Here is a 6,000-nt window from a genome sequence, read left to right as displayed (position 1 = left end):
ATCGCTTGGTGAATTCTGAAAAGGATCCCTTGTCAGTCAAGAGAGGTAATTGTATTTTTATGCCTAACATGAAACTATGAGAGAAAGACTGAATCAAACTGTCAGCTTAAAAAAAACCCCATCATTGTCAACATCAGGTTGAAGTTCTGGGTAGGAGTCGTCCAGTAGGCACAGGGGCACCCTGTGCCCCTGCTAGGACAGCTGGCTGTAGAAACCAAAAATAATAAAATAACCAACTTTTCGAGTCTCAAACAAGAACAGGAAACCACCATTATTCAAAAAAATCATGCTTCCCAATAACCATCCTGTAAAGGGAGTTGGGCAGCAGCACGTTTGGAGTCAGTCTGTAATTTCTGTTATATATTACAGACTTTAAACAGGATGGCTGCTGGATTCTGGAGAGGAGGAACTCTGCTCTCCTCAGGGGATGAACAGCACTTAGCACTACAATCCCAGTTTTTAGGTGTTAGGAAAGCAAAACTCACATACGGTAAATACAATAAATAATTTAAAACACATTAGAGCAGCTAAGAAATAAGACCTATGGGAGGAGGAGAAAGGAGAAAGATCTAGTGCACCATTTTCATGGAGCTCTAGTTGGTTGTTGCAGAACATTGAAGAAAAAGCCTCTTGGGCTGCTCCTGACCCCTCCCTTTAAAAAAACCTGCAAATCGAAACCAACAAACAACAAAATCCCCATCAAAAAAACAATGACAAAAAAAAAAAAACACCAAGCCCCCATGCTAAGAGAGAGAGGAAAATCTAATAAAATTACTTTGCCTCTCATGTTCTAATACAAGCCAATTTAATATAGAAAATACTGTCATCAGAGTGACCAACTTCATTCCCACATAGAGATAATACCAGTCAGTGACAGCCTTTATCTGTAGCATTCACTGGTACAACCTCTGCATTAAGACAGAGGAGTATGTTTGGAAAAGTAAACATCATGATTTTTCCACAAAAACCATTAGGCAGATTTGTCAGATGTATCGGTATTTATACGTTTCTCATTCAACATACTTTCTCCATCTGTAGAGAAAAATACATCAGCGGTTTCCTTTAAGAGGCATCAAGTACTGGATAAGCTCTACCGTATATTCTAAAGACAACTTGTTTCTTCAGTTAGTGTTGGTTTTACCATTTCATGTCAACCAAGATCTCTCATGCTGTACAGATGTCTTCCTATTGTGATGACACCTAAATTTAGAGGGTGCAGAAAACCGCTGTTAGCAATAAGAAGTGGTGACAAGGGACAAGAAGCACACTTTTACTCTTCAACGTGAACATATAAACGCTGGATGCTGATACTGCAAATAAAATCAATGGCCCCACTTAATGTCCAAATGAAACTCCAAAACAGGAGGTGCTAGACAGATCATAGCCTGATTTCAAATCATTATTTTGTAATGATCCAAGATGAAAAATGCTTTTTTTGGCTAATAACTTGCACTTGCTTCCTTGGAAGCGTACTATTTCTGACTTAATGAAATTAATACTTTTTATTTTTAACTAAGTGTTGAAAATATTTCAAAGAGCATTGCCAAGTGAGCCTTGAACACCTGGAGCAAATATCCTGCTTTGCAGTAATACAGTCTATTTATGGTTGCCTCAGAAGTTCACTCATACTTCAACTACTGGAGTATGTCACCACTTTATAAATGAGAGTGATATCAGCAAATAAAATAGGTGCCTTATCCTTCCCTGGCACTGGTTTTCTAATCTGAGGTGCAAGGTGTGATGTTAGGCTTAAATTTAAAGGACCTGGGTGACTAAAGATGGCTATGAGGGGTACAGGACAAAAGGACAGAAGCATCAAGCCCTGGACCCTTAATTAACAAAACACAAATGGACTGAATTTCACAGGGTTGGGGCATTTTGGTGCTGAATAGTAGTAGTAACTCTGGAACTGCTAAACGCAAATAGTGTACAACTTTGGCCATTACATTAAAAAAAACCCCACTTTTCAGAATTTCTCTTTTAGAGAAGGTCAAAATTAATTAATCCTGTCAAGATATGTTAAACTAAAATCTTCAGATACTTTCAAGGTATGTCATTACATATTTCCCAATTCATAAGTCAAAACCTGGAAATTAAAATAGTGTGTCTTTATTGATAGTCTGCCACAAATTAATGCATAAACTTAGTTAGCCAAAAATGTATCTGCCATCTGAACATGGCAAGCATATCTGCAAAAAGTGGATGCTTTCTTCTAGTAGATAATCAGATGTTCTGTTACCAGCTCTCACTATAGTGCCGAATGCAATTAAAGAATTGTTTTACAAAGCTGCCTGACGCTCAGCAGAATCACTGTCTCTTCATTATTGCAAGGACACGGAGATGTATACTTGAATGTTAAGCCTTCACTGACATTAGTGGGACTCATTTGTCTCTCAGGTGAGCTTGCACACCATGTTTGCAGGATTGGAGTTTATGACTACAAAAGCAGTGACAAGGGGGACAAGAACAGACGCACTACAATAGGCATTCCAACAATTCAATGCATCCATCTTACTGAAGGAAATCATATCTTTACATACCACTGAATGTTAAAAACAAACAAAGAAGTTTAAGCACAAAGTATATATTTATAACAAATAAAACAACTGAAAAAGTATTACATAAAGAAAAAATAATGTAACAGAATGTACTTAAGTACCTAGCTTACAGTCATGCTCGTATCTAAAAATAACATTGGTAAGTAATATATATAATTTTGGACATAATTCTCTAACATACGAAATGATTCTGTGATTCTAAATGTGGAGAGTACTTTTTCCAAGATACAGAACACAAATTATTTTACACAGGCACACCTGTTAATTTGTATAAAAAAACATGCTTGTAAGTGAAAAGGTCACTGTAGTACTAATTTACCATGTAGTGTTAATCATGTTGAAATTGTCTCTTCTCCTTTTGCATTGGTGAGCGCCAACACTGAATGGTACAATATTTGATCCATGTGGTTTACTGACACTGCAACCTGTTTCCAAGCAGTAGCCCTGCCCGGGTGTTAACAGCACAGTACTGTACAGCCCCATCTGTCTGCATATAGTGTATTTATAACTAAAAGCTATTACAATTATTACAATGATTTCTGTTTCAATATATACAACAGTATAAAATACTACCCAAAAAACTTTTGTATTTCAAACAATTTTAACCACTTCATCAAACAATGCATTTGCAGAATTAAAAAAAAAAAAATAACCCAAATTAATGCTGATTGCCAACAGTACAGCATCTCTATGGTATGTTTCCTAATAAATGAGAGAACGGAAGTGTCTTATAATCAATTAAAATAAGTATCACAAAACATAATTAATGTTAGAGCAGTTCAAGGATTCCCAGTTTGTCAGTATCTACCCTAAGCAGTGCTACTCAAATACAGTATAAGCCATTTAGTGTTTCTATGATGAGAATAAAACATTCAAATATTAAAGCTGCGACAAACACACAAAAGCAAGGAAAGAAAATTTGTTCTGTACTCATTTCTGTTGGAGCAAGGTACAGCACATCAGGAGTTTGCACTCGGTGCATCATATCTGGTTGTGTGTACAGACTGAGGAATGAGAGGCTGGAGAGCAGTGCTGCAGAAAGGGACTGGGGTGTCCTGGCCCATGGCAAGCTGAACATGAGTCAGCAGTGCCCTGGTAGCCAGGAGGGCCAAGTGTGTCCTGGGGGGGCATCAGGCAAAGCATTGCCAGCCGGTCGAGGGAGGGGATTGTCCCGCTCTGCTCTGCACTGGGGAGGGCCTCACCTTCAACATTGTTTGCCATTTTGGGCACCACAATATAAAACAGATATTAAGCTCTTAGAGAGCAAGGGCCACAAGGATGGTGAAGGGACTGGAAGAGAAGCCTTATGAGGAATGGCTGAGGTCACTTGGTTTGTTCAGTTTGGAGGAGACTGAGGAGAGACCTCACTATAGTCTTCAGCATCCTCATGAGGGGAAGTAGAGAGACAGGTACTGATCTCCTCACTCTCATGACCAGTGACAGAACACAAAGGCCTGAAGTTGTGTCAGGGGAGGTTTAGGTTAGATATCAGGAAAAGTTTCTTCATGCACAGGTTTCCCAGGGAAGTGGTCACAGCATCAAGCCTGTCTGAGTTCAAGAAGCATTTGGACAATGCTCTCAGGCATATGATGTGATTTTTGGGGTGTCCTGTGCAGGGCCAAGAGTTGGACTTCATGATCTTGATGGGTCCCTTCCTACTCAGTATATTCTATCGTTCTGTATGAGCTACGATACCTGGATACAACTGTGGAAGACAACTGAAATGGAATAAACTCTGACTTTCCTTGCTGTTGTGGTTTTATGTCAGACCATTCAAGTTATAACAACTTAGTGTCCTTTTTTTTCCTCTCCTGAAGGGAGTGAGAGAGAAGAATTCATAATAAAGTTGCAAAAATGCTACTAAAATCCCTATCTTGGACACAATACACTGCTTTAGGAGCTACTGTGTCATTGCACGATATAAGTGGCCTATTTATCGCTGAAGTATTGGTGTAGCAGAATATATTTGTCATTGTGGATGTGTTTTAAAAATTAGTATTTTAAAACTTGCTTGTATCCCATAACAACCCACAAAATTTTGTGTTTTTCAAACACTAATATCCTTACGTAAAATAGTAAGTTTGCATTTATAGTGGCAAATTTCAAATCTCTGCCTCTGCTGCTCCAGTTTTTAAAATGAACTTGGTTCAGAGTTTTCGTTCTTTACATCATCCTAAAACAGAACTATTTCTGAAGCATAACAAAAAATCCAAATGGCAATGATAATATCTGGGGGTTTTTTTGTCTGTTTTGCTGATTCATTCCTAACTTGAAAAATAATCAACGTCTTAAAAAGCAAAACAATAAAACCCCAAAAATCTCTCCTCAGGAATAGTCCCTGCTAAGTGAGATTTTTTTTTTTTCAAAACCAAGTTACACGCCTAGAGTATCTTTATAGTCATGTTATACACCCTTGAAAATAAAGGCTGTTGAGAATGGTGACAGGCCCTTAATTATAGAGGTGTTAACTGGTGACACTTTTTCATCAGAAAAAGCCCAAAAGCCCCACAAAAATTCATAGCTTATATTGAAAGTTTGATTCATGCTCATTTTGTTCATTTAAAAATACTCTTTGGAAACTTGTGTCAACTCCTGCAGACAACTTAGTGATACATCTTTTCCTGTTAAAATAAAGATAATTCATATTCACCTCTACCCCATGCTAAGCTCTACTACTAATATACACTTCATTACCTGCTCATGTCACCCTCTAACACATATCTTTACATTCTTCTACATATAGTGTCCAGGGCTTATTTTTCACCAAACAGAATTTGATAACTATTACACTTAGAAGTTTTAATTGAGGATTTTTTGGTGTTCTAGCCTTTTCATTGCAATGCACAGTGACATTAATGGTTCAGACGTTTTGTCCATGCTAACTTGAGAGGAATTTTTCACCAATTTTTTCCCATTAAGGATTTTAAAATCTAAACTCAGAGATCAAAACTGAAAACCAGAAGAGAGATTAGATGCATGTAATTTTAAAATGGTTTCTGCTACTTTAAAATGCATTTAAAAATTGTACATACAACACAGTATTTTAACTTTTACATTGCTGTTATCAGATTCTAATTCAAAATCTTGCAAATATACACGAAAAATAAGCCACTGGTCATAAATTCTAATGATTACATTCAAAACTAGCCTTTAAAAAAATAAAAAAGTTACAGGCAAAACATACTGGTTTATGTACTCACTAGCTTATCAGGCTACAATAGGCATGTTTTAAGTATAAAAAAGCAGACAATTCAGATTTAAATAAGACTGTGTGAAATCAGAAAAACCCCTTAGATTTCACTATTAAAAAAAAACCCAAGAACACCTATAATTACTTCCCATCCTACAGCTACAGTTAAACCAACTAACAAAAATAATCAAAGTATTGATGACAAACAAAAGTTAGGCTAGAGTATGTGGCAACAATCAAAGTTCATATACG

Source organism: Manacus vitellinus, unplaced genomic scaffold (genome assembly GCF_001715985.3).
Source record: "Manacus vitellinus isolate BGI_N305 unplaced genomic scaffold, ASM171598v3 scaffold_2_pilon, whole genome shotgun sequence".
NCBI classification, from domain to species: Eukaryota; Metazoa; Chordata; class Aves; order Passeriformes; family Pipridae; genus Manacus; species Manacus vitellinus.
This window is presented reverse-complemented; position numbering follows the sequence as displayed.